Source organism: Pristiophorus japonicus, unplaced genomic scaffold (genome assembly GCF_044704955.1).
Source record: "Pristiophorus japonicus isolate sPriJap1 unplaced genomic scaffold, sPriJap1.hap1 HAP1_SCAFFOLD_29, whole genome shotgun sequence".
Classification (NCBI taxonomy): domain Eukaryota; kingdom Metazoa; phylum Chordata; class Chondrichthyes; family Pristiophoridae; genus Pristiophorus; species Pristiophorus japonicus.
In genome coordinates, this window is record NW_027252668.1 from 9,982,809 (window position 1) to 9,992,754 (window position 9,946).

General features: G+C 45.0%; 1 pseudogene; it reads right to left on the reverse strand.

The window, feature by feature from the left end:
- Positions 1–8,523: 8,523 nt before the first annotated feature.
- Positions 8,524–8,725, reverse strand: LOC139248349 (U2 spliceosomal RNA; annotated as a pseudogene).
- Positions 8,726–9,946: the final 1,221 nt, after the last annotated feature.

Below are 9,946 nucleotides of genomic sequence, written 5' to 3' on the forward strand. Positions count from 1 at the left end.
CCTGCAATTTCTGTTTTTATGTTATATAAAATAAAAAGGTTTGTGTTTTTAACTCTTTTTTGCTTCTCTTGCTAAACGTCTTAATTATACTTTTTAATGTCAATAAAAAGTTCCGTGTAATTCCTAGACATCCTCCCCTGTCCTTCCCTACTCAACAGCATGGGGTGCATGTTTGTGTAAAGCTGCTCACTTTATTCAATCGCTCAACATCAAATATTTAACACCTTCAATTTTAAACGTGTTAAGCAATTCGGAGCCTCTTTAGAAGCGTTTGAATTTCAAGGCCAGGTTGGGACTTGTTTAGAGGAGGCGAAAACACATTTTTGACAGTTACTTCCGAAATCATTTTCGAAACTTAGTAGGAAACGTGTTTTCAACGCTCGTTTTTTGTGAAATGTTCATTGAAAATCTTTAAACTGTTTCTAATCTCGTTAAGCATTGTGAGAATAATTTGCTCCAAGTTTCTCTGTCCCACTTCAATGCTGTCGTTCAACAGTCAACAAGAATAATAAAATAAACGGATTCCAAAGAGAGCTCAAATAAGAAGATGAATAAAGTGGTGAAAATTCCTAAGAAGGCAGTTAACTTATCTACCCTCAGACTTGGCGAGGAGTTGGGATCAGTTTTGGAGAAGTTGTTTTCTCTTTGTCCGCTGCCGTTCCCTCCCTCTCTCACAGACTCTGAGGTACAAACAGGTCCACAAACCTTATCCCGTCTCTGGTAACATGATTTGAATAACCCGGAGAAACGCTTTTAAAAACGGGAACAAAACCTCGCAAAATGTAACTGGAACTGAGCTGGGGACTCCCTTAATCTAAGGATTGTTGTCTTCAGCCTCCTCCCAGCAGCCATAGAATATGTGCTGCACCTCCACCTGTGTTGTTCCGGATGAGCAGAAATTTTCTCCAATTGAATGTTTCAAAGACCAAAGCCATTGTTTTCGGTCCCCGCCACAAACTCCGTTCCCTAGCTACTGACTCCATCCCTTTCCCCATCTACTGTCTGAGACTGAACCAGGTTGTTCGCAACTTTGCTGTTACATTTGACCCTGAAATTAGCTTTCCACCACATATCCGCAGCATAACTAAGACCACCTATTTCCATCTCCGTAACATCACCTGTCTCCGCTCCTTGCCTCAGCTCGTCCACTGCTGAAACCCTCGTCCATTCCTCTGTTACCTCTAGACATGACTAATAAAAAAACACCCCTGGTAAGCCTCCCACATTCTACCCGATGTAGACTAGGTCTGATCAGAAACTCTGCTGCCCATGACCGAACTCGCACCAAATTCCGGTCACCCATCTCCCCTGTGCTCGCTGAAATACATTGGCTCCCGGTTAAACAAAGCCTCGATTTCAAAATCCTTATCCTTGTTTTAAAATCCCTCCATTGCCCTTAGCCCCTCTCTATCTATGTAAGCTCTTCCACCCCACAACCCTAGAGATGTCTGCAACCCGCTAATTCTGCCCTGTTGAGCATCCCTGATTATAATCGCTCCACCATTGGTGGCCATGACTTCTGTTGCCTCGGCCCCAAGCTCTGGAATTTGTCCCTAATCCTTTTCACCTCCCGATCTCTTTTCCCCCTTAAAGATGTTCCAGATAACCTTCCTGTTGCACCAACTTTTTGATCACTGGCACTAATTTCTACTTGTGCAGTTCAGTGTCAAGTTTGTTTTATCTCATAATACACCTATGGAGCACCTTGGGATGTTTCGCCACGTTAAAGGCTCAATATAAATATAAGGTTTTGTTGTAGGTCCAAAATGCAACCACTGTGCAGTCCCCGGGAATGGACTGGACAAACCTCAGTCTCACCACTCTCTCTCAATCTCTCTTTCCTCCTCTTTTGCTGTCTACCCCTCTCTCTCCATTTCCGTATGCCACTGTATCACTGTCTCCCTCGCTCTGTCTGTCCCTCTCCCTGTCTCTCTGTCACTGTATGTCTGTCTGTGTCTCTGTCTCTGTTTCTCTCAGTCTCTCTCTCACACACACCAATATCTCTCTGTCCCCCGCTCTATCTGTCTCCCCTCTCTTTCCCCCACTCTCTCTATCCCCTTTCTCAATTTCCCTCAGCCATGCTCACTCCAGTATCTCTCACTCCCCAGTCTTTGTGTCTCAATCTCTCCCACTTTCTCTCCTCAATCTCATTCTCTCCCACTCTATCTCTCTCCCCACTCTCGAATTGCCCCAGTCATACTATCCAACATTTTCTCTCTCCCACTCTCTCTCCACCACCTCACCTGTTGTTCTAGAGTCTAACGTGCTCAGCGTGCCAATGCACTTTATAAGAGCACTGTCTTTCAAGCCACGATTCGCAGCACAGTATCTGCATTCGTCTGCTCTTCACATACTCAGTGGCTCAGGGTTCCGGCCTGTAGCGGTTTATAGGTAGCAGGCTCCGAAATAGGGCCAGTCCGCTCGCATCGAAGTTTGCTCCAGCAGGTCTGAGCTACGAGCCTGTGGGATATGATTGTCACGTGTGCCTGCGTGTTCCAGCCAGTGCTAGGCTTGCAAATCCTGGTGTGGGGAAACATCGAGATCAAGACACAGCTGCACAGCTGCACAGTTTTGGTGGAACAATGGGTAATAACCAGCCAGATACATCACTGACCTCACTCATACTGTCACTACCCATCCAGATACATCACTTTCGCTGTGTGTCTCTCTCTATCGATCACTCTGTATCTCTCCCTCTCTGTCTCTTTATCTCTAATTCACTGCCTCTGTGTGTCTCTCTATTTCTCACTCTGTCTCTCTCTCTCCCTCACGTTCTCTTTATATTTGCCTGTGATTCACTTGGTCTCTGTCTGTCCCTCTGTTTTACTCTCAAACTAACTATTTCTCTCAGTCTCACTTTCTCTACCTTTATCTGTTTGTTTCTCTCTCGCTCTTTCTGTCTCTGTTTCTCGGTCTGTCCCTCTATGTCTATCCATCTCGCTGTCTGTGCTTATCTCTGTCTCTCCCTCTCAGTATCTCTCTATTTTAATCTCCCTCACTCCTTCGCTCTCACTCTGTCTCTTTCTATCACTCTGACAGTTCCCTCTGCTGTTAGACGCTCTCACTGAGTGTCTGGGCTGGCAGCGGATATCAGGCCCTTGGGGTGAGGTACCAGTGATGCAGTCTGCATCTCTGGAACCCGACCCTCGGCGGCAATCTGCTCCTGTGGAGGTTGAGGGAGGGCGGCAAAAAGGAGAGCTCAATGTGAAGTAAATCACCAATATTACCAGAGTCACTGGTAATTGGGAAGGGTCAACATTGGCTGCATTTCACCAACAGGCCACAAGAGGGAGTGGGGATATTTTAGGCTTTGGCGCCGCCTCCTGGTTGCAGTGAGTATTACATCTCAATATTTCTGGCATTACACAACAGGAGGAGGCTATTCAGCCCATCGTGCCTAATATTCCCCCTCGCTTCCTATTTCCGAAACCCCCGCCAGTTTCTCCCCTTTCAAGTATGTATCCAATTCCATTTTGTAAGTTGCCATTGGTTTGACTTCCACAGGCATTTCCGGCAGTGAATTCCAGATTGTAATAACCCGCTGTTTATAAACAATTCTCATCGTCTCCTCATTATTGGAGGGAGTGAAGATTGAATCCCCGTTTTAACATCTCTCCTGTCCCCAGTTACCCTGTCAGTGTCCAGTGACCTTGATCCTGGGCCCATAAAGAGAAATAAACACTGGAACAAGTAGTTTCAAATGAGATGATATCGAGCAATGGACACCTGTTGGTTAAAATCGTGGTGTGTAAATGTGGCTGATTTCCAAAAAGAATGCTATTTTAAATAGGCACAAACTGTTTTAACACATACATGATTTTAAATTATTCATCCATTGTTTAAACATATACTTCTTTTTTGATATTTGAGATGTGCTATTTCAATTTATAGACATACACATACATACATATGTATATAGTTTCCAATAATAATGTTAGCTTATACATACAATATTGCAGATATATGCTGTGTTAGGAGATGTGTATACCTGGATACATTGTGCACATGCTGCCTTAGATTATATACATGTTGCTTAGATTTATATTTATAATGTTGTGACTTATAGAAATGCCAGTTTATTCATACTTTATCTTCTAAATTATATAATGGCTGATTTGAAGTGTACATATAAAACATGAAATTATATACTTATTCTGTAACTCTCTGATATCTATAAACAAAAGAAGTTGCATTTACGTAGCGCCTTTAAAATAGTAACACATCACAAGATTTCACATGAGCGATTTTCAAAAAGGTTTTGACACTAAGCCATATATTAGTGCAGGGGACTGAAAACTTGGGAAAATAGGTAGGTTTTAAGGAGCATCTTAAAGGAGATACTGTCTCCTTCACATTCAAATCTGCTGCCATCACCTCTCTTCTTTACATATCCTCCCTTGACCCCTCGGTCCTTGCAAAGTACCTCCCCATCTCCAACCTCCCCTTCTCCAAAGTCCTTGAGCATATTTCCATCTCCCAAATCCATGCCGATCTCTCCTGAACTTCTAAATCTGAAACAGAACAATCAGGTTTCTGCCTGAAATGGCTCAAATTCACAAATGATATCCTATGTGACTGATCATGTAAAACCCCCTCCTCATCGTTCTTGACCTGTCTGCAGCCTTTTGCAAGGTTGACCACCCCATAGTACTTGTGCATGAAACAAATCACGTTATTATGCAGGTACAGCAAGTAATCAGGAAGGAAAAGGTAATGTTGGCCATTATTGCAAGGGGAATAGAGTATAAAAGCAGAGAAGCGCTTTCCAACTGTATAGGGTATTGGTGAGGACACACCTAGAGTACTGTGTACAGTTTTGGTCATATTTAATGAAGGATACACTTGAAATGGAGGCTGCACAGAGAAGGTTCACTCGGTTGATTCCAGAGATGGGGGCTGACTTATGAAGATAGGTTGAATCGGTTGGGCCTATACTCATTGGAGTTCAGAAGACTGTGGTGATCTTATCGAAACATATAAGATAATGAGGGAATTCAACAAGTTGGATGCAGAGAGGATATTTCTACATAGTGGAAACTAAACCTTGGGTTCATAGTCTCAGAATAAGGGGCTGCTCATTTAAAACTGAGATGAGGAGACATTCCTTCGCTCAGAGGGTTGTAAATCTATGGCACTATCTGCCCAAGAGAGCTTTGGAAGCTGGCTCTTTAAATATATTTCAGATGGAGATAAACATATTTTTTAGTGATAAGTGAGTAAAGGGTATGGGGAGCGGGCAGGGATGTGGAACTGAGTCCATGATCAGATCAGCCATGATCTTATTGAATGACGGAGCAGGCCCGGGGGGCCAAATGGACTACACCTGTTCCTATTTCGTATGTTCTTATTTTCTTACAAAATTCCCGGCCAATCGGGGGGAAAAAATCTGGGAAAATTTCTCTCCGACACATCTAGGCGATCAAAACTAGTCGAGGAGACCACCCTGGCTGTATTAGATTCCACGACGTATTACCATCATGTCTGTGCCACACAACAAGAAGTTATCCAGTCTAATCCCACTTACCAGCCTTATGTCCGTAACCCTGCAGGTTACCGTACTTCAAGTGCACATGCAAACACCTTTTAAATGTGGTGAGGATTTCTCCCTCCACGACCCTTCCAGGTAGTGTGTTCCAGATCCTCACTACCCTCTGCGTGAAGAAGCTTTCCCTCAAAACCCCTCTAACCCATCCACCAAACTCATTAAATCTATGCCGCCTCCTAACTGACCCATTGATTTCCACTATATCGAGACCCATTTTATACACCACATTGAGGTCTCCCCTCAGCCTCCTCTGTTCCAAGGAGAGCAAACCCAACTGTCCATTCTGTCATTATAGCTAAGAGTCTCCATTCCAGGCAGTATCCTCGTAATTCTCCTCTGCACCTTCTCTAGTGCAATCAATTCCTTCCTGGAATACGGCGACCAGAACTGCACGCAGTACTCCAGCTGAGGTCTAACCAGTGTATTATACAATTTAAGCATAATCTCCCTGCTCTTGTATCCTATGCCTCGGCCAATAAAGGCAAACGTTGTGTATACCTTCTTAACCATCTAATCCACCTCGCCTGCTACATTCAGTGATCTGTGGCCAAACACTCCAAGTTCCCTTTGTCAATCTACACTTCTACGTGGCCTATCGTTTAATGTGTATAAATTTCCTTATTAGCCCTGCCCAAGTGCATTACCTCACACTTCACTGAATTAAATCCGGTTGTGTCATAAATATACCATTATAAAAACTGTTCCTTTAGATGGTGCAATCGTGTGATACCGCATGATTTATTTTATGTGACGGCTTTCAAACCCTCTCCAGCTTACTTGGGGTCTGAGGCAGCCATGAGTAGCAGCAGTTCATATCAGCGCCCATAACCCGCTCGCTTCTGCAGGCTGTTGCCAGAGATCTACAAATAATTAAATTGCAGAGATAGGGCGCAAAAGAATCATCAGGGAGAGCAGCATGGGCTCAAAAACTAAATTAGAGGGACAGGATCAGTGGGACAGTTAATGTTCTGGGGCATGAACATCGGTCAGAGCTGCAAACACATCAGTGTAAGATGGAGAGAACATTTTTCCTCTGGAGGAAAGATCCAGCTCAGTGGGTATTGATCCTGCAGGGAGAAACGATTGATAGTTACTTTGTAATCGCCACAAATTCATGGCAGATCACGACGAACCAGAGCCTCAGACCGAGGAGGCAGAGGTATATGGGGTGCACACATTTACCACAAAGTGTCCCCCGATAATGCTTAAATTTGAATTAAATGGACTCCCGGTGTCAATGGAGCTGGACATGGGTGCGAGCCAGTCCATTATGAGCAAAATGACTTTAAATAAATTGTGGTGCAGCAAGGCCTCAAGGACAGTCTTGACTCCCATTCACACAAAACTGAGAACTTACACAAATGAACTGATTCCCGTAATCCGCAGTGCTACTGTAAAGGTATCCTACGGTGGAGCGGTGCACCAGCTACCACTCTGTGTATTACCGAGCGATGGCCCCACGCTGTTCGGCAGGAGCTGGCTGGCAAAGATACACTGGAACTGGTATCATGTCTGAGCACTCTCGTCCATTGACGACACTTCGTGTGCCCAGGTCTTAAACAAGTTCCCTTCGCTGTTCAAACTAGGCATCGGCAAGTTCCAAGGAGCAGAAGTACAGATCCATCTCAGTCCGGGGGCGCGACCCATCCATCACAAGGCGAGAGCAGTATCGTACATGATGAGAGAAAGAATAGAGGTCAAGCTGGACTGCTTCAATGAGTGGGCATCATTTCGCCAATCGAATTCAACGAGACGGATTGTTCCAGTCCTCAAGGGAGATGGCACCATTAGAATTTGTGGCAATTTCAAAGTAATTATCAATCGTTTCTCCCTATAGGATCAATACCCACTACCAAAAGCTGATGACCTTTTTGCGAAGCTGGCGGGAGGAAAGACGTTCACGAAGCTGGACTTGACCTCGGACTACATGATGCAGGAGTTGGACGAATCATTGAAGGGACTCACCTGCATCAACACGCACAAAAGTCATTTCATTTACAACAGATGCCCATTTGGGATTCGATCAGCCGCTGTGATATTCCAGAGAAACATTGAAAGTTTACTGAAGTCGGCCCTGCACATGCTGGTCTTCCAGGATGGCATATTGGTTACAGGTCGGGACATAGTCGAGCATCTGCAGAACATGGAGGAGGTTCTTAATCGACTCAACCGCGTGGGGCTCAGGTTAAAACGCTCGAAGTGCGATTTCCTGGCGCCTAAAGTGTAGTTCCTTGGGAGAAGAATCGCGGCGGATGGCATCAGGCCCACCGATTCGAAGATTGAGGCAATCGAGAACACACCGAGAGCACAAAACGTGATGGAGCTGCTGTCGTTTCTAAGATTCCTGAACTACTTTGCCAACTTCTTACCGGGTCTCAGCACACTGTTCGAACCATTACACCCTTACTGCGTAAAGGGGACGAATGGGTATGGGGCAAAAGCCAAGAAAATGCCTTTGGAAAAGCTACAAAATTGTTATGCTCAAACAAATTCTTGTGTTGTATGATCGATGTAAGCATTTGGTACTTGCATGTGATGCGTCATCATATGGAGTCGGTTGTGTATTGCAACAATCTAATGATTTTGGGAAATTGCAACCAGTTGCTTATGCATCCAGGAGTCTGGAAAAGGCTGAGGGAGGCAACAGCATGCTTGAAAAAGAATCGTTAGCATGTGTTTATGAGGTAAAGAAAATGAAATAATATCTGTTTGGGCTCAAATTTGAATTAGAAACTGACAATAAGCCACTGAATACGCTTTTTTCTGAAAGTAAGGGGATAAATACGAATGCATCGGCCCGCATTCAGAGATGGGCGCTCACATTTTTTTTTTAAATATTTTTTTTAATGTTTTATTCGTTGCCAATCTTTCCAATTCTTTGTCAGATCAACATGTCAGATCATAAACGCCAAAGGTCACCCTCCGCACATCAAGGATCACTTTGCGCCAATGATTTTGCTCTTAGCCAAAAGGCCTAGAGCCAAAGCACCGTTCCTGGAAGTACTGCAATACCAGGATCGTGCCATGGAGGTGGATGGGTCAAACCACTCTACCCACCTCCAATTTCCAAAAAGCATAGGAGAACCACCTTCCTGATCCAGGGAGAACCACTTTCTGGTCATGGTTACTCCCCTGTCAGGTCAGTTACGCATGATCTTAGCCAAAAGGCCGAGAAGCGCGCTCACATTGTCCGCATAAAACTATGCAATCCGCCACAGGCTAGGCAGGGAAAACCGTGCCGAGCTCTCAGTAGGCTGCCATTGCCCACCACCGGGGTGGAAATGGCGCAGCCCACAGATTTAGCCATAGTGATGGAAGCATTTGAGAGTGAGCAATCACCTGCCACAGCCCAACAGATTAGAACCAGGATGAGCCAGGACCCATTAATGTCCTCGTAAAAAATTGTTTGCTTCACGGTAGCTGGTCTAGTGTCCCATTGTACATGCAGGAAGAGATAAATCCGTACAAGTGGCGCAAAGATAAAATGTCTAAACAGGCAGACTCCCTTCTGTGGGGTAATCAGGTAGTCGTCCTTCATCAGTGATCTCCACAGTATTCACCCAGGCACTGTAATGATGAAAGCGACAGCCAGATCCCATGTGTGGTGGCCTGGTATCGATGTGAACTTAGAGACCTGCATGCACAAATGTATCACATGCTCGCAGTTAAGCAATGAACCAAGGGAGGAGCCACTAAGTTTATGATCTTGGCTCTCCAAGCCGTGTTCCTGGGTCCATGTCGTCTATGCAGGCCCGTTTTTAGGTAAAGTGTTCCTAGTGGTTGAATGTGAGATAATGTTGGCTAGCACGTCCGCTGCCAGCACTGAAAGCCTGCGGGCCATGTTTGCCATGCACGGCCTGCCTGATGTCCTTGTGAGTGACAATTGGCCGTGTTTCACACGTGCCGAGTTCAAAGCGTTCATGATCCGTTATGGGATCAAACATTTTTCATCTGCCCCGTTCAAAACAGCATCCAATGGTCAGGCAGAGAGAGCAGTGCAAACTATCAAGCAGAGCTTTAGGAGGGTAACTGAAGGCTCACTGCAGACTCGCCTATCCCATAACATGATTAGCTACCACACGAGACCCCATTCGCTCACTGGGATTCCACCCGCTGAACGGCTCATGAAAAGGGCACTTAAGACAAGGCTCTTGTTTGTCTATCCTGGTCTACGTGAACAGGTAGAGAGCAGGCGACTTCAACAAAGTACATATGATGATAGCGCAAATGTGTCACGCGAAATTGAAATCAATGATCCTGTATTTGTGTTGAACTATGAACAAGGTCCCAAGTGGCTTCCCGGTACTGTCGTGGCCAAAGAGGTGAGCAGGGTGTTTTGGGTCAAACTTTCAAATAGACTCATTCACCGGAAACACTTGGACCAAATGAAACTCAGATTCA